At 46.7% G+C, this 20,060-nt stretch overlaps 1 protein-coding gene across 7 annotated transcripts in view; it reads left to right on the top strand.

Annotated features, from left to right (window-relative positions):
* The window catches only part of LOC137547348 (galactosylgalactosylxylosylprotein 3-beta-glucuronosyltransferase 1-like), a 359,516-nt gene that overhangs the window by 148,440 nt on the left and 191,016 nt on the right, over positions 1 to 20,060 (top strand). The window lies entirely within an intron of this gene.

The following is a 20,060-nucleotide window of genomic DNA, read 5'->3' as shown; positions in this document are numbered from 1 at the left end:
CTGACTTGCCTGTCATTGACCATCTGTGGCCGGGATGGCTCGGTGGCCCTGCAGAGTCTTGCCTGTGCGCAGAGGGGAGGCAGACTGACTTGCCTATCATTGACCATCTGTGGCCGGTATGGCTTGGTGGCCCTGCAGAGTCTTGCCTGTGCGCAGAGCGGAGGGGAGGCAGAATGACTTGCCCCTCATTGACCATCTGTGGCCGGGATGGCTCAGTGGCCCAGCAGAGTCTTGCCTGTGCGCAGAGGGGAGGCAGACTGACTTGCCTCTCATTGACCATCTGTGGCCGGAATGGCTCGGTGGCCCTGCAGAGTCTTGCCTGTGCGCAGAGCAGAGGGGAGGCAGAATGACTTGCCCCTCATTGACCATCTGTGGCCGGGATGGCTCAGTGGCCCAGCAGAGTCTTGCCTGTGCGCAGAGGGGAGGCAGACTGACTTGCCTCTCATTGACCATGTGTGGCCGGGATGGATCGGTGGCCCTGCAGAGTCTTGCCTGTGTGCAGAGGGGAGGCAGACTGACTCTCCCCTCATTGACCATCTGTGGCCGGGATGGCTCGGTGGCCCTGCAGAGTCTTGCCTGTGCGCAGAGGGGAGGCAGACTGACTCTCCCCTCATTGACCATCTGTGGCCGGGATGGCTTGGTGGCCCTGCAGAGTCTTGCCTGTGCGCAGAGGGGAGGCAGACTGACTTGCCCCTCATTGACCATCTGTGGCCGGGATGGCTCAGTGGCCCTGCAGAGTCTTGCCTGTGCGCAGAGGGGAGGCAGACTGACTTGCCCCTCATTGACCATCTGTGGCCGGGATGGCTCGGTGGCCCTGCAGAGTCTTACCTGTGCGCAGAGGGGAGGCAGAATGACTTGCCCCTCATTGACCATCTGTGGCCGGGATGGCTCGGTGGCCCTGCAGAGTCTTGCCTGTGCGCCGAGGGGAGGCAGAATGACTTGCCCCTCATTGACCATCTGTGGCCGGGATGGCTCGGTGGCCCTGCAGAGTCTTACCTGTGCGCAGAGGGGAGGCAGAATGACTTGCCCCTCATTGACCATCTGTGGCCTGAATGGCTCTGTGGCCCTGCAGAGTCTTGTCTGTGCGCAGAGCAGAGGCAGTGGGCTCCACAGATCACTCATGAATAGCCGGCATTGTCCGGCGGGTTGGCCAAGGACATTTCAGGAGAAGGAACAGTGTTGTGTGATAAGTGGCTGTCGGGAATCAGGGTCACTTGGCAGCCCTGCTGAGCTGACTTCATAAATCCCCAACATGATATTTCCGAGAGACGGCTGTCATCGGGGAGAGGAGACTTATGTCCCGCGCCTTGGGAAGGAGGCTTAGCGCTAAAGATTATATAGTTCAGAAACAGCCGGCCATACGTCAGTCTGCAAACCAGATTCTCAAATCTGAAATGTATCTAAAAATGGAAGTTTTACCAGCCTGGAATGGCTATTTGTCTTTGTGTTTATTGGTTTGCTGTTCCAAACTTCACGTCAAGTTTGCAGGACGCCAGCAAAGCTTTCACCTTACATTAATATCACCAGGTGTGATCATTCGCCCACTGTCGCTGTTTGTCTGCCGTGTGCTCCGAGCTCTGTCTCCTTCCCCGCACATCATCGCTTGGCTCCCTATGGCCTGGATGACTCCATCATCTGCAGGGCCGGATTTACACTTTTGACCACCCTAGGCCCAACTTTGACCAAGTGCCCCTTGCATGTCTAAATATGACTTGCACATACAATAGCAGAGCATATGATTAAATACATCACAGAACATGATGCGGGGGGCTGTGGTAAATATATTTTCAGAGAATCACAATCCAGATAAGTAAACTTATTCATTTTACTTTAAATGGTCCCAAATCAATAATACATTTCTTTTTACAAGTCACAATAGCTTACTAATAGCTCTCCCAAATGACCACACTTTTATTGAATTTACTATTTTGCCATTAGCCCAACGTAAAACTGAACTTCAGGTAGGAAAGATGGGCAGTAAAATCAATGTCTGTGCCTAACAGAAAACTGCACCAGAAAGGATGTTGAGGAGTTATTAGTGAGTATTGGAGGATTCCAAAATCAGGTATCAGAAAATTTTTTCACTGCTGTTACACTGAGGAAGGTTTAATGAATACATTACCGGTATTTCAAATGTCCCCAAAGTTTTTAAATTTAAAAAAGTGGGAGGCATTTAAAACACACTTCCGGCCATAACCCCTTGTCACACCATATGAAGATAGCATGGAGAAAATGCATAGGTTGTTAAGTCTAACCATGCTGGCAGTGGCGTAGCTAAAGAGCTGTGGGCCCCGATGCAAGTTTTACATTGGGGCCCCCCCAAACACTCTATACATAGCAAATGATACGGTGCACCAAAACCTGCCAATGGCAACTACAGAGTCAGAGGTGCAAGGAAGGGATGGGAAACAGTCTCTTAAGGATTACCACTATTCAAAGTATCTATAGAAGTGATTATTATGAGCACAGAACCAATAGAGAGCTAAAACTGTAGTTGAGGGAGGGCCCTTCGGGGCCCCTCTGGCCCAAGGGCCCCGATGCGGTCGCTACCGCTGCACCCCCTATTGCTACGCCCCTGCATGCTGGGCCTTTTTTACTCACGGTTTCATATTAGCATCTGGAAATAGGCAACTGTGGTTTAGAGGGAGGGATTAAAGTAAACCTGCAGTGAGAACACGAACGTCAGATTTGATACTTACCTTTGTTGTAGAGGGAAGGCTGTGGATTGCATAGAGCCTCCACCCGGCCTGTCATTCTAACGCTGTCCTCTGGTAAAGCTATTTGTGACGCTCGGTGAAACAGCTTTCCGGAACTACTTGTGCCCCTGATTAGGTCCAAAGATGAGCGCAACCCTCCTGCACATGTGCAAGTCCAGCCCCACACATGGGCAGTAGTGATGCCCTCGTCCTCTGAACTAACCTGGGACATAACTAGTTCCAAAAATCTTTTTGGTGGAATACCTCTAACGGAGAACGTTGCTGGAATGATGGGCTGGACGGAGGAATGGGAAGGCTCTATGTTATTCAGGGCCTTCCCTATACTTAGTATAAAGCCTGAAGCACTTTTTCTCACTTCAGGTTTGCTTTAAATGTTGAGGCTCTAAAAAGGTTTTGAGTAGTTAGAGACATATATTTACAGTACAGTACATAGATCTGCACATACATCCTGGAGGAGACACAAAGACAAAGGATTTGGTTCCAATAAAGGGACAGCTGGGACTTGTGTTCACTTACAAAACTTTTAAACGAACTGAGCACCTGAAATATCTATAATAATAATAATTCCAGTATTTTGTATAGCGCTTCTCTCCTGCCGGACTCAAAGTGCTTGTGGGGCAGCCACTAGAGCGCACCCAGTAGGCAGTAGCAGTGTTAGCCTTACCCAAGAACTCCTTACTGCATAGGTGCTGACTTACTAAATAGGAAAAGCCGAGTTTTAAACCCAGGTCTACTATGTCAGAGGCAGAGCTCTTAAAGGACAACTATTGCGAGCGGTATGCGGAGGCTGCCATATTTATTTCCTTTTAAACAATGCCAGTTGCCTGGCTGTCCCGCTGATTCTCTGCCTCTAATACTTTTAGCCATAGATCCTGAACAAGCATGCAGATCAGGTGTTTCAGACTGAAGTCTGGATGGATTAGCTGCATGCTTGTTTAAGTTGGGTGATTCAGGCACTACTGCAGTCAAAGAGAACAGGACAGCCAGGCAACTGGTATTGTTTAAAAGGAAATAAACATGGCAGCCTCCACATACCTCTCGCTACATTGTCCTTTGACCATTACACTATGCAGACTAAACACTAATCAACTCTTGTACCTATGAGATCCACCATCTTCTCCACAGACTGACCGCACAGTGCTGCATTTTCTTTTTCCCAGCTAAGTCAATTGTGTGTGCCTGCTGCATAGCATGCTGGGAGATGTAGTCCTTGGATGCAAGAACATCTCTGGACTCACAACCATGGACTACATCTCCCGGCATGCATTGCGGTGCGTGAACACCATTGCTGGGAAAATAAAAATGCATCACTGTGAGGTCAGTCTGTGGAGAAGAATGAAGATCTCATAGGAACAGGCCAGGGGAGCAGCACCCCCTACAAAAGTTATGATGCTTATCCCAACAGAACACTCTTCCGAACTTCCCTTATGGGGAAGTTCATTGTAAATAAAATCATTCCTGGTGCTTTAAACAGATTCTATAACAGCAACAGTTGCCTGCAATAATATACTCAGCATTCAGCAATGAACAAACCTCAAATAAGCCACAGATAGCAAACACTAGTTTTTCAATACAGCACACACAAAATTGTTATATAACATAGTTTCAGGAAAAAACATAATTTTGCAGACTCTCCAGCATGGAATATAACACTGGCAGCAAGTGGTGGACTAAACACTGCATGTCAGACAGACACAGCCAGCTACTTCCCTTCCCCCGTGGCAGCGTGTACTGGATGCTCAGCAATGTGTGCTATGAGGATGCAGACACAGGGCAGCTTTCCTCTTAGATGCCAGGCGAGAAGAGAAGAGGAGACGGCTCCGGACTTACAAGGAATGTTTGGTGGTAAAAGAAGAAGACTGAGTGACACTTTGTAATACAGGCAGCGCTGCACTCCAGCAATAAAGCCAGAGAACAGCACAGAACTTTCATCATGTTAAACAGAGCAGGTGTTCTGCAACTACCTACTTTGCCTGTGGTCTTCATCCTCTCCTCGGGTCTCCCGCCCTATCGGCCCCTCCCCTCAGTGTCGGAGTGGAGGAAAGGGGCGGAAGGGACACACTGACTGAATACATGAGAGACCCGAGGAGGAAGAGGACAGCGCTGCACAGATACGCAATAATTGAACAGCTGATTTGCCGACAACTGTAACATCGCCCCAGCTGAAGCTCCGCCCTAGTCCTGAGCCTCTGTGGCCTGCCCACAAATCCGGCCATGATCATCTGCTCATCTGTAACAGTATTAGGTCACTAAACCACTTTTTCCACCACTACAGTATATCTACGGTATGTCCTCTGTGACTTCATCTAAGCCGCGAGGACGTAGTAATAAGTCATCTAGCTGAAGCACAGCTGTGCAGGATTGCTCCTGTGCAAAACCTTTGGCCCTATCTGCTGCAGTGAAAGGGAATATATGTTCCCCGAGTCAATAAGATTTTTTTTTTACCATTAAAAATACTTTTATTTTCTCAGTTCATAGTGAAAAATACACACTGTAGCATTGTTTCAGAATCAAATATCCTCACCATAAATTGTGACAGGAACTAAATTTTTGTGATAAACAGTAAAAATAGCCAAGCAAAATTTGAGTTTTTATCTACAATAGCACTTTTTATTTTTAAACTGGAATTGGTAAAACTGAGAAATAATGTGGTTTTTTTTTCTATTTTTTCCCTCTTTTACCTATTAAAATGCAAAGAAAACAAAATTGTTCGAGGATAAAAATGCCATACAATGAAAGCCTAGTAAGGGCCAGTGCACACCAAAACCCGCTAGCGGATTCGCAAATGCTAACGGTTTTCGAAGCGGTTGAGAGCGATTCTAGGCATGTTTAGAGAGATTTTCTAAGTATCCCTGGTGGGTTTTTTATAGCGATTTTATGTAGCAGATTTTATATTTTGTATAGAGACAACGCAGAAACGCCTCAAAAAACCGCAAAAAAATGGACCCGAGTTTGTGTTTGGGGAAAAAACGAGCCGCTCTGGTGTGCACCATCCCATTCACATTCATTAGCCAAGCAGTTTTCAGCCCAAAAGTGTTTTTAAAAACGCTCAGAACCGCTCCTGGTGTGCACCAGCCCTTGGTCTTGAAAAACAAAACTAATATATATTTCATTTAGGTGTCATAAGTAGGGATAACGTTATTGCTGATTAAATAGGGACATAGATAAAATGTCAAAACTGCTCTGGTCCATAAGGGGGAAACAAGATTTGGATGCAAAGTGGTTAAAGAGACCTTGGGCTTGATTCACAAAGCTGTGCTAACTGTTTAGCACGGGCGGGTGTGCTAAATAGTTAGCACGTGAAGTGCCGTTCACGGACCTTTGCGCGCGCAAAGTGTCACAAATCGCGCGATCGCAGACATTTGTGCGCGCAAAAGTCCGCGATCGCGCGATTCGCGGCACAGTGCACAGCGCAAAAGTCAACGAACGGCACTTCACGTGCTAGCTGTTTAGCACACCCGTGGATGTCACAGGATGTCTGCGGGGGACCATTAGAAGCCCCGGGTAAGTTCAACTCATTTTCCCCCGACCCCCTACAGTATTCTTTTAATGTTCGCATCATTATCTGCGTTTTTCAATGCGTTTTTTAAAATGCATGCAATTCAAATAAGTGTGGCTCTGGCCTTAGGGCTTGTTTCCATTGCAGCGCAGGTGGCCATGCGTCTGCGCAGCTCTGCGTTGTACGTGATTCCCCCAAAGGCGGTGCTTGCTATCCCAATAATTTATTATGAATGGGAGATAGCGGCGCAAATGCGCCCAAAATGTGTGCAACCATGCACTGTGGTGAATCGCAACGCATGTATGGAAACATCAGACAGTGCAGTCTATGCACTCTCTGATGTCCCTGCGATCGCATTTCCATAAGCGCGGCTAAAAGCGCGCATATGGAAACGAGCACTTAAAGGGGTTCTCCGGTACATGAAAAAAAGCTAAAACTGACAATTACCTGGGGCTTCTATCAGCTCCCGTGCACGTCAGCAGGAGCTTACTGCGCAGGCACAGTACAAGAAAACTTCGTACGGCGCAGTAAGCTCCCGCTGAGGCGCACACGGGAGCGAGCATGCGCGCGCAGCCGCAGTTCTATTTGTCTAGTTAGACGAATACTTAGCCCGGTGCCGTTGGCGGGGAACGGAGCATCGAGGGGGGACGGAGCAGGACATTACAGGTGCTGGGAGCCTATAGAAGCTCCAGGTAAGTGTCAGTTTTAGCTTCCTTTTATGTACCGGAGAACCCCTTTAAGTATCCTCACTTGAGACTCAGATGAGTCTGGATTTTGCTTTTAGTTTTTTACCAAAACTAAAATCATTTTTCAGCCCTCCCTACAACAGCTTCTTGCTACTTTTGTGGCTCTAAAGCGGAAGCCACCACAGGCCTACAGCAGATTCCACCTGCAGCTTTTCACAGAGGCCCGCTGCTTCATGACAGCCTCCCTTTAATATGTGCGGCGTAGCGCCAGCATGAATCAAAGCCGTTACCCAGGTGGCCGGCGTCTGATGCTTACCCAGCTGAATATTTAATGCTGCTGATATTCCATGCAGATCAGCTGTGCTTCCTTCCAGGAGAGCGTGGAGCTCGCAGTCACATATCTCCCACGGCATGGAGGTTTATCAGATGACTGCTCCCCTGGCAGCTAACGTACACGCCTGGCTCAAGCTGTCGCCCAGGGCACCGGCTCCTTCCCAGCCTCGCCATCCTGCTTCCTCGGGGGACACCAAACATGGTACGGGCATGTGGCTGCTCCCCTGGCAGCTAACGTACAAGCCGTCCTCCAGCTCTCGCCCAGGGCACCGGCTCCTTCCCCCGCCTCACCATCCTGCTCCCTCGGGGGACACAAAACATGTTACAAGCATGTGGCTGCTCCCCTGGCAGCTAACGTACAAGCCGTCCTCAAGCTCTCGCCCAGGGCACTGACTCCTTCCCCCGCCTCGCCATCCTGCTTCCTCGGGGGACACCAAACCTGGTACAGGCATGTGGCTGCTCCTCTGGCAGCTAACGTACACGCCTCCCTCCAGCTCTCGCTCGGGGCAGTGGCTCCTTCCCCCGCCTCTTCATCCTGCTTCCTCGGGGGACACCAAACATGGTACGGTCATGTGGCTGCTCCCCTGGCAGCTAATGTACTTGCCTGCCTCAAGCTCTCGCCCAGGGCACCGGCTCCTTCCCCATCCTCACCATCCTGCTTCCTCGGGGGACACCAAACATGGTACAAGCATGTGGCTGCTCCTCTGGCAGCTAACGTACAAGCCTGCCTCAAGCTCTCGCCCAGGGCACCGGCTCCTTCCGCCGCCTCGCCGTTCTGCTTCCTCAGGGGACACAGACATGATGGGCACCAAACATGGTACGGTCATGTGGCTGCTCCCCTGGCAGCTAATGTACTTGCCTGCCTCAAGCTCTCGCCCAGGGCACCGGCTCCTTCCCCGCCTCGCCATCCTGCTTCCTCGGGGGACACCAAACATGGTACGGGCATGTGGCTGCTCCTCTGGCAGCTAACGTACAAGCCGGCCTCAAGCTCTCGCCCAGGGCACCGGCTCCTTCCCCATCCTCACCATCCTGCTTCCTCGGGGGACACCAAACATGGTACAAGCATGTGGCTGCTCCTCTGGCAGCTAACGTACAAGCCTGCCTCAAGCTCTCGCCCAGGGCACCGGCTCCTTCCGCCGCCTCGCCGTTCTGCTTCCTCAGGGGACACAGACATGATGGGCACCAAACATGGTACGGTCATGTGGCTGCTCCTCTGGCAGCTAACGTACAAGCCGGCCTCAAGCTCTCGCCCAGGGCACCGGCTCCTTCCGCCGCCTCGCCGTTCTGCTTCCTCAGGGGACACAGACATGACGGGCACTGAACATGGTACGGGCATGTGGCTGCTCCCCTGGCAGCTAACGTACAAACCGTCCTCCAGCTCTCGCCCAGGGCACCGGCTCCTTCCCCCGCCTCGCCATCCTGCTCCCTCGGGGGACACCAAACATGGTACGGGCATGTGGCCGCTCAACGACATCCCCACCAAAGGGAGAATAGCTATTTAAGTTTACTATGCAGAGCCGTTTCTATGTGCAAATAGTGCGATCGCCCGGGGCACCGGATTGAGTGGCAGGAGGGGGGGGGGCGCAACGGCGGGTGTAGAGAGCATAGCGTAGTTACAACTCACCTGCCACGATCCTTGCACGCACGCAGCCTCCATCTTCTTCCTGTCCCAGGTGTCCATCGCGTTGGTAAAAGCACCTCCCTGTGATGATGTGACCGCCTGTCATTACAGGGGGCGCTGTTACCAATGCGACAGACGCCTGGGACAGGAAGGAGATAGAGGCTGCGGGGGATCGCGGAAGGTGAGTTGTAACTATGCAATACCCGCTCCCCCTGCTACTGTGCCTATACTTGGGGCACCTACCTATCTAACCTATACTCGGGGCACCTAGCTATCTAACCTTTACTGGGGGCACTTAGCTATCTAACCTATACTCGGGACACCTACCTATCTAACTTATACTCGGGGCAACTACTTATCTAACCTATACTCGGGGCACCTACCTATCTAACCTACACTGGAGGCACCTACCTATCTAACCTATACTCGGGAAAGCTAGCTATCTACCCTATACTCAGGGCACCTACCTATCTAACCTTTATTGGGGGCACCTACCTATCTAACCTATACCCGGGCACCTACCTATCTGACCTATACTGGAGGCACATCCCTATCTAACCTATACTCGGGGCACCTACTTATCTAGCCTATACTCGGGGCACCTACCTATCTAACCTATACTGGAGGCACCTACCTATCTAACCTATACTCGGGAAACCTAGCTATCTAACCTATACTCAGGGCACCTACCTATCTAACCTTTACTGAGGGCACCTACCTATCTAACCTATACCCGGGCACCTACCTATCTGACCTATACTGGAGGCACCTACCTATCTAACCTATACTCGGGAAACCTAGCTATCTAACCTATACTCAGGGCACCTACCTATCTAACCTATACTGGAGGCACCTACCTATCTAACCTATACTCGGGAAACCTAGCTATCTAACCTATACTCGGGGCACCTACCTATCTAACCTATACTGCTGGCAACTACCTATCCAACCTATACTGGGGGCAACTATACTGACTACTTATACTGGGGGCACCTACCTATCTATCCTATACTGGAGGCACCTTTCTAGCTAACCTATACTGGGGGCACCTACCTATCTAACCTATACTCGGGTCACCTACCTATCTAACCTATACTCGGGGCACCTACCTATCTAACCTATACTCAGGGCACCTACCTATCTAACCTATACTGGAGGCACCTACCTATCTAACCTATACTCGGGAAACCTAGCTATCTAACCTATACTCAGGGCACTTATCTATCTAAGCTTTACTCGGGGCACCTACCTATCTAACCTATACTAGGGGCACCTACCTATCTAACCTATACTGGAGGCACCTACCTATCTAACCTATACTCGGGTCACCTACCTATCTAACCTATACTCGGGGCACCTACCTATCTAACCTATACTCAGGGCACCTACCTATCTAACCTATACTGGAGGCACCTACCTATGTAACCTATACTCGGGAAACCTAGTTATCTAACCTATACTCAGGGCACTTACCTATCTAACCTATACTCAGGGCACTTACCTATCTAACCTATACCCGGGGCACCTACCTATCTAACCTATACTGCTGGCACCTACCTATCTAAGCTATACTGGGGGCAACTATACTGACTACTTATACTGGGGGCACCTACCTATCTAGCCTATACTGGTAGCAACTATACGGGCTATCCGATACTTGAGGCACTTTTCTAGCTAACCTATACTGGGGGCACCTACCTATCTAAACTATACTGGATGCACCTACCTATCTAACCTATACTCGGGAAACCTAGCTATCTAACCTATACTCAGGGCACTTATCTATCTAAGCTTTACTGGGGGCACCTACCTATCTAACCTATACTAGGGGCACCTACCTATCTAACCTATACTGGAGGCACCTACCTATCTAACCTATACTCGGGAAACCTAGCTATCTAACCTATACTCAGGGCACTTACCTATCTAACCTATACTCAGGGCACTTACCTATCTAACCTATACCCGGGGCACCTACCTATCTAACCTATACTGGGGGCAACTATACTGACTACTTATACTGGGGGCACCTACCTATCTAGCCTATACTGGTGGCAACTATACGGGCTATCTGATACTGGAGGCACCTTTCTAGCTAACCTATACTGGGGGCACCTACCTATCTAACCTATACTGAGGGCAACTATACAGGCTACCCTATACTGGGGGCAACTATGCCTGGCTACCTATACTGGAGGGGACCTATAGCTGGCTAACTATACTGGGGGCAACTAGACCTGACTAACCTATATATACTGCGGGCACCTATACCTCGCTCCAGGTGTGTGTGGGGGGAGGAGCAATTTAGCATAGAAACTGCTCTGTTACTATGTTTACACTACACATATTGGTCAGCAGCAGTGGGCCTGATACTGTGCGGGAGAGCAGTACTCACTTTATAAAGTACGGCTTCTCCAATTGTCCCACTCTGGACCCTGTCAGGTCCGGTGACTTTGTAGGATGAGATCCCCGCTCTTTGATTGGCCCACTAGGCTGCCTGTCACTTAACAGGCAGCTTATTGGGTCAAAGTGCGTGGAGTTTCTCGTCCTACATAGTGAATCAACCCCCACGTTAGCTAGATAATTTTTCAAGCTGTTAGTCAGTACTTCTCCTTTCTAGGAAATAGCTGATGTTGCTGAAACCAAAGAGAAGCTGAAGACGTGTCTGACACTTCCTCTGCCCGGCGGATCAACTGTATACACATAACTATGGCAACAGGGACGTGAGCCCTTTGCTGTGCATGCGCACTGTCCCAGTTTGAAACATAATATATGGCTTTAACGGAATTACATTTTAAAATATGTGGCGTTTATGACTTTCTCAGCCAAAAAGGTTCCTGACCCCTGTCTTAGAGTTAGACTGCGACCTGTTTCATTCGTGATCATTTAAATGGTGTTTATCTATCTTCTATTATGAACCAAGATCCAATTTCTTCACCTTGTCTGCACCGTCCATCAATGATGTTCTTCCAGGTCTTGGCTCCTCTGTGAGGGACATGTGACCACTTTGGGAATCCCTTTCCCACCTCACTATAGTGTCATAAGATGGGCAGTAGTTTCCATAAACTGCCGTCATCTTACCATGAATTTGTTATGAATTTGTTGGGCACTATTACCCTTCACATGCAGGAACTTTATCACGCTGCTGCCTCAGTCTCTTCCATCTCACACTTTAGTCCCTTCTGGCACAATCTGTAACAGAAATAAAGCATACAATGAGCTGATTGTCTCAGCATCATGCAGTTAGGGAGGGACCAATGATGACACTGACAGAATGTCATCAATATACCATAATAACTTACAGCTGATAAAACTTCTTACAGGTGTGAATGTACCAAGACAGGTGCGAAGAAAAGTGTAGCAAATCAGAGCTATTACTCTGAGTAACCAATCAGAAATATGCTTCAGGTTGACAGCTGAAACCTGATTGGCTGCTCTAGGCTGGGTAGCTCCATAATCCCTCCCTTTTCCTTCAGGGCTGTGGAGTCGGTACAAAAATCATTTGACTCCACAGTTTCTGATTCCACTGATTCCACTGATTCCGACTCCTCTAAATTGCATATAACAATCTTGTTGATTGAAAGTATGTAACATAAAAGGCATTTCATCACTGCCAAATCATAGGAATTTAAAACTATATGGCATCTGCTTTAGGGAACGAAAGCTCCAAGCCTGGAAGCTAACACTCTACCCATATCAGCCATCTCGGCCTGTCATTGCCAACGTGAATGCCCCAGCAAGTCGTCTGTATAGGATTCACTGGTGCCCAGGGGCATTGCCAGGATCCTAAAAGATCAGGGGCACTTTTGGGCTCTCCAGACAGAAAATGGATGTGGCCACGTAAAAGAATTGTAACTTTTAACCATGACTAAGGGCAGATTGTAGGCCCGAAACGCGTCCGTTGATCCTGTGGTTTTATTGCACATTGTCATGTGGAATTTCAAATAAAGCATAGCAGCTTTTTTCATCGACCTAGTCTGGCTAGATCCTTGAACCTTCCTTGTTTGCTCATGTGGATCAGCCTGGCTCACCAGATCCTACACCGACTGGTATGATTTGGTTGAGCGTACATGAATCGTTCTTCCTGCACATAAGAGAATGTGGGTGTGGTGTTGGGTGGAGCCAAATTTACATGAACTTAAAGAGACTCCGTAACAAAAATTGCATCCTGTTTTTTATCATCCCACAAGTTCCAAAAGCTATTCTAATGTGTTCTTGCTTACTGCAGCACTTTTTGCTATCACTATCTCTGTAATAAATCAATGTATCTTTCCCCTGTCAGACTTGTCGGCCTGTGTCTGGAAGGCTGCCAAGTTCTTCAGTGTTGTGGTTCTGTGATGCATCTCCCCCCTCCAGGCCCCTCTCTGCACACTGCCTGTGTATTATTTAGATTAGGGCAGCTTCTCTCTTCTCTTATCTTTTACAAGCTGGATAAATCCTCCTCTGAGCTGGCTGGGCTTTCATATACTGAGGAATTACATACAGGCAGAGCTGTCTGCACTCTGCAGGAAGAAACAGCCTGACACTTCAGTGGAAGATAGCTGCAGGGGGAAAGAAACACACAAATGATCTCTTGAGATTCAAAAGGAAGGGTGTATACAGCCTGCTTGTGTATGCATGTATTTTCTATGTGTGGACATACTGTACATCAACCTACTTCCTGTTTTAGTGGCCATTTTGTTTGTTTATAAACAAACTTTTTAAAACTGTTTTTAACCACTTTTAATGCGGCGGGGAGCGGCGAAATTGTGACAGAGGGTAGTAGGAGATGTCCCCTAACGCACTGGTATGTTTACTTTTGTGCAATTTTAACAATACAGATTCTCTTTAACAGCGGTCTAAGTAGGCCTGTCCAGCAAAATGTTGGAGACATCCTCTGTAGCTGGCGATTCTTCCCTTAGCATCAGATACTAGGAGCTTTAGCATCTGATTCATTCTCGGACACTAAGGGGAGAAGCCTGGGAAAGAATATGTCTGCAAAATCTGGAGACCAAGCGACCAGAGGTGTGTTCTACCACCCGCTGCCTGACTCTGCCTGGGGAATACTCCATATGATCCGCACCATCAAAGTAATTTCTTTATTGTTGCTCAATTAAAAGAATGAAAATCCATATGTGGGTTTGTACATAAAGATTTTATCCACATATGGATTTTTATTCTTTTAATTGAGCAACAATAAAGAAATTACTTTGATGGTGCGGATCATATGGAGTATTCTGCATTGTACTTGTGACTCCAGAGGAGATTTCGGCACATCACTTTGTAACCATTGGTGCAGTGGCTTTCAACAGACTGACTCGCCCTGGGGGACATCCAGGGCACCCCAGAAAACATCTGTGGCACGTGCCACTGATCTTTGGGGCTAGCAACACCCCTGCTGGCACCCCATATCAGCTGGGTTCCTGCGTGTAGCCCTGCCACCTTGCAGAAAAAGGCCTCAGCCTTTGCTATATCTGATATAGAAAGGCCAGGGCTATTTTCTGCGAGGGGCAGAGCTATGCACTGAACCCAGGTAATATGGGATTCCAGTGTTTGTTTGCTTTTAATGTACACCAGAGATGCACTCTAACTAAACATAGGATATAGCTGCAGAGTAGCTGTTAAATAGAAATCAAAACTAGTCCTTGGTAAGAGTACTTGTAGAGGGTACAGACAGAAACAAAGAACATCCATCAGGACCTAGGCAATGTAACCGTGGGTACATGTAAGAGTGATGTGCAGGTACTCTGCAGGGGAATGAAGGGATTCTTCCTCTATTACACATTCTTCATGCACAATCTGAACATGGATCAGGACCTAGGCAATGTAACCATGGGTACATGTAAGAGTGATGTGCAGGTACTCTGCAGGGGAATGAGGGGATTCTTCCTCTATTACACATTCTTCATGCACAATCTGAATATGGATCAGGTCCTAGGCAATGTAACTGGGGGCACATGTAAGAGTGATGTGCAGGTACTCTGCAGGGGAATGAGGGGATTCTTCCTCTATTACACATTCTGCATGCACAATCTGAACATGGATCAGGCCCTAGGCAATGTAACTGTGGGTACATGTAAGAGTGATGTGCAGGTACTCTGCAGGGTAATGAGGAGATTCTTCCTCTATTACACATTCTTCATGCACAATCTGAACATGGATCAGGCCCTAGGCAATGTAGCTGTGGATACATGTAAGAGTGATGTGCAGGCACTCTGCAGGGTAATGAGGAGATTTTTCCTCTATTACACATCTGAACATGGATCAGGCCTTAGGCAATTTAACTGTGGGTACAACTAAAGGTGGCCACTAATGGTCCAATTTCTAGTGAAAAAATCGTTAGAGTGATCAGAAATTCTGATCGAATTGGTTGTAAATAACCTCAGTTGACGGGCACAATCCGATTGGATTTTGATCAAAACCAAAATTTGTATTTTCTTTCTGGTTGTGATAGATAGGAAGCAAAGATTGGTTCATTGATGGTGTAGTGAACGATTTTTCTTCTGAACAGAATTTTGTGCTAGAATTTGGATAGTGGCCACCAGAGGAACTCCAATGAACATTTTAGTGTTGGCAGGTGATGTAGCTGCTGCATGGTTTTTGGCAGTTGGAAACAGCTGTAACAGCTATTTCCCACAATGCAACAAGATTCACAGACAGGAAACTGCCAAAAAAAGTATGTACTTTTCTTGTGGGAGGGGTTTCTTATGGGAGGGGTTTCACCACAATATCAGCCATACAGCGGCCCCTGATGGTGTGTTTGTGAAAAGGAATAGATTTCTCATGTAAAAGGGGGTTATCAGCTACTGATTGGGATAAAGTTCAATTTTTGGTTGGAGTTTCTCTTTAAGGCCTCCTGCACACTGCATGCGATTGCGATTCCAGTTTTTAATTGTTTTTTACACACGATTCTGATTTTTATTCATTACTGCATGCCGTGTTTTTTCTGTGTTTTACTGTTGATAGCATTCAGGGAAAATCGGAATCGCAAATGGAATCGGAATCGCAAATCGGATTTGCAGTGTGCAGGGAGCCTTGCAGGTACTCTGCAGGAGAATGAGGGGGATTCTTCCTCTATTACACATTCATCATGCACGATTTGAACCAGGTAAACAGGTGATAGACAACACCTTACTCAGAGTAGCATTTTGTTCCCGACTCCGTATCCAGGTACCCAACATTCTTCCGACTCCTCGACTCTGACTCCACAGCCCTGGTTTCCTTTGCACTCATCTCGATAAACCAGCTGCCATACAACCTCCTCGCCTGCCCCACTCGTCCGTCATGCGATAAAGCGGGTTCAGACCCGCACCGGATATTGATGGATCTCTCCCCAGCGTGAGCGGTGTTGCCTGCGGCCTCATTAATTTTGTGTATGTAAATATAAGCTCTATCTATAGCTTTGTACAATATTCGCAATAACAAAACCGTAACAAGCGATGCCAATTCAGAAGGGAATGCAGAAATATTTATCCACCGACTTGGTAAAAACAAAGAGCGAAGGCGCATACTAATGAGGATCCGCAAAATAACCTCTCCGTGTTCCGCTGTGCTTTACCCAACTTTACTTCCAAACTTTTAACAATGTAAGCAACTACTAAAGAGAACCAGTCTCAAATGTGCATTCCTAATTCTGAATCTCAGTGCTAGATCATTAAAGTCTTCGGTGTGCTGAACATCTGTTCGCTTCGCTCACATTTGTTGTTTGTTGATCAGTTTCAGTTGGAGAGGCTGCCTTATTTGCTGCCTGGGCTTATTTCTGTTTGCCGGTTCTCATAAAAGTTTTACATTTAAGGCAAACCTGAAGAGAAAATAAACTTATAAGAAAGTGAATTGTTTGTGCAGTACAGCTAAGAAATACATTACATTACATTAGTAGCAAAGAAAAGTGTCTCATATTGTTTTCCAGTACAGGAAGTGGTATTAAAAAACTTCAGTTATTTTCTATGCAAAAGAGCTTCTCTGAGCTATTCCACCCATCTTTGGTAGAATACAGTCCTGTTTTCTGAAGCACTTAAAGGGAACCTTAATTGAGAGGGATATGGATGTTTCCTTTTAAACAATACCAGTTGCCTGGCAGTCCTGCTGATCTATTTGGCTGCAGTAGTGTCTGGATCTCACACCTGAAACAAGCATGCAGCTAATCCAGTCTGACTTCAGTCAGAGCACCTGATCTGCATGCTTGTTCAGGGGCTGTGGCTAAACGTATTAGAGACACAGGATCAGCAGGAGAGTCAGGCAACTGGTATTATTTTAAAAGGAAAAATCCATATCCTTCTCAGTTTAGGTTCCCTTTAAACAGCCAAGAAACAGGGAGTGACAGCTTTAGATAATGTTTTACTGCAGGAAAGTTCAAAGGGTCATTATTTCTGCTTTGTTTTATAACTTAAAAGACAGAGTGTGGTTTTAAAACTACAACTGTGTCAGAATGCAGGGCTGTGGAGTCGGTCCAAAAATCCACCGACTCCGACTCCTCAGTTTAGGATTCCTCCGACTCCGACTCCTCGACTCCGACTCCTCTAATTTGCATATTACAATTTTGTTGATTAAAAGTATGTAACATGAAATTCGTTTCTTAACTGCCAACGCTTAGGAATTTTACAAGACAACTGAAGTGAGAAGGATATGTAGACTACTATATTTATTCCCTTTAGACTAAAACTAGTCCTTGGTAAAAGTACTTGTAAAAGGTACAAACCGGAACAAAGAACATCTATCAGGCCCTAGGCAATGTAAGTGTGGGTACATGTAAGAATGTTGTGCAGGTACTCTGCAGGGGAATGAGGAGATTGTAAACAGACAACACCTCTGTGTTCAATGTGCACAGCATTCTCAGTGGATTCCCTGCAGCTCTGTGGGGAGTGCATATGTAGAGTATAGTACTACTGTGTAACAAAGTAAACCTGAGACAGATGAAATTAAAGTTTTATACATACATACCATTCCTCCAGCCGCCTTCAGGATAATCAGTCCCTCGTTGTCCTCCTCCACCACTCCGATCTTCTGCTATGAGTCCAGGTACTTGAGCCAGTCGGGCGTAGTGCGCATGCACACACTCCGCCGCCAGGAGCATACTACACCTGTGCAACACTATTGCGCAGGTGCAGAATGTTCCTGGCTGTGGGAGCGGCATGCGGCCGGACAGCGCTGACTGGCTGAAGTACCAGGACTCATAGCAAAAGATCCGGGTGGTGGAGGACAGCGAGGGACTGATTAGCCTGAAGGGGGCTGGAGGAAGCCCCAGGTATGTATAAAACTTTACTTTTCATCCGTCTCAGTTACCCTTTAATTTGTAGTCACCAAACCAAATTTTAACAACATATCAAATGATTTGATTTCATCAGCAAAGGGAGTGCATACATTTGCATAAATCAGCATCAATGCAGAATTATTTCCATCTCATTGACCATCTCTATTAGTGACACAGCTACACATCAGGCTTTATTCTTACAGCATAGATGTTATTTAGTATATATAAGAGATTACTGTGTACACATCATATATACAGTCACAATCAGATATGTATATCTGACTTTAAAAATACGGGGACTGCTTTATTGAAGCAGCACAAGTAACTAATTTTGATTGGTTTATTTCATTTTTGTGGACTGAGCACGGCTATTACTGTATATATACATTATTTTTAATGACTATTATCTGAGAAATAGAACATTTTATCATATTTTCTATTTTAATTACAGTTACAAATTCATTAGGAGTCGGAGTCGGTGCATTTTTTCCCGACTCCGACTTCGACTCCAGGCACCCAAAATTGCCCGACTCCACGACTCCGACTCCACAGCCCTGACAGAATGATGCAATGTTATATATATATACACTGTACAGCGCTGCGTAATATGTCGGCGCTATATAAAAATACTAAAATAATAATTAAAAAAAAATAATGTTATTAAAAAAAAGCTGTATAACTGGAAATAAAAATATGAGACTCTTTTCTTTGCTACTAATGTTCTATTAATTATCCGTACTACACATACAATTCACTATTATTTATCATACATTTTTCCAGTTCAGGTGTGCTTTAATGGAGCTGCCAGGAATTCATGAAAAAAGGAAAGGTTTTGTTGAGTGACATTCAGTCATCTATCAGCAATACTGAGTTCAGTCTGTGCATTTCTGGAGTCCTCAAGCCTTATGCAGCGCAGTTGAAATATCAGGACAAACCTCTATCCCAGGCAGGGAAGACTAATTGCACAGAGAGATATCGCAGGCAGTGGTGTAGCTAAAGCGCTATCCGCTATGGGCCCCAGGCAAGTTTTACATTGGGGCCTCAAGCACTCTATAGATAACAATTGATACGACGGATGCACCAAGACCTGCCAAGGACAGCTGCAGTGTCAGAAGCGCAAGAGGGGAATGGGGAATAGTTTGTTAAAGGGGCACTATGGTGAAAAATTGTAAAATTGAAAATATGTGCAAACATAGACAAATAAGAAGTACGTTTTTTTCCAGAATAAAATGAGCCCTAAATGACTTTTCTCCTATGTTGCTGTCACTTACAGTAGGTAGTAGAAATCTGACCGAAGTGACAGGTTTTGGACTAGTCCATCTTTTCATAGGGGATTCTCAGCAAGGCTTTTATTCTTTATAAAGATATTCCCTAAAAGGATTTAAACAGTGATGCTGGCCAGCCTCCCTGCTCTCTACACAGTTTTTTTGCAGTTGGACGGAGCAACTGCCATTCCCTTAGTGCTTTTGAAAATAAATAAATCCCTGAGAATCCCCTATGAAGAGATGGACTAGTCCAAAACCTGTCACTTCTGTCAGATTTCTACTACCTACTGTAAGTGGCAGCAACATAGGAGAAAAGTAATTTATAGCTCATTTTACTCTGGAAAGAAACATAATTCACATGTATATGTTTGCACATATTTTACATTTGCCATATGCAGCACCCCCTAGGTTACATAGTTACATAGTTATTTTGGCTGAAAAAAGACATACGTCCATCGAGTTCAACCAGTACAAAGTACAACTCCAGCCCGTCCCCCACATACCCCTGTTGATCCAGAGGAAGGCGAAAAAAACCCCACCAGGCATGGTCCAATTAGCCCCAAATGGGAAAAATTCCTTCCTGACTCCAGATGGCAATCAGATAAAATCCCTGGATCAACATCATTAGGCATAACCTAGTAATTGTAGCCATGGATGTCTTTCAACGCAAGGAAAGCATCTAAGCCCCCTTTAAATGCAGGTATAGAGTT

This window comes from Hyperolius riggenbachi, chromosome 2 (genome assembly GCF_040937935.1).
Source record: "Hyperolius riggenbachi isolate aHypRig1 chromosome 2, aHypRig1.pri, whole genome shotgun sequence".
Taxonomy (NCBI): Eukaryota; Metazoa; Chordata; class Amphibia; order Anura; family Hyperoliidae; genus Hyperolius; species Hyperolius riggenbachi.
This window is presented reverse-complemented; position numbering and strand designations above follow the sequence as displayed.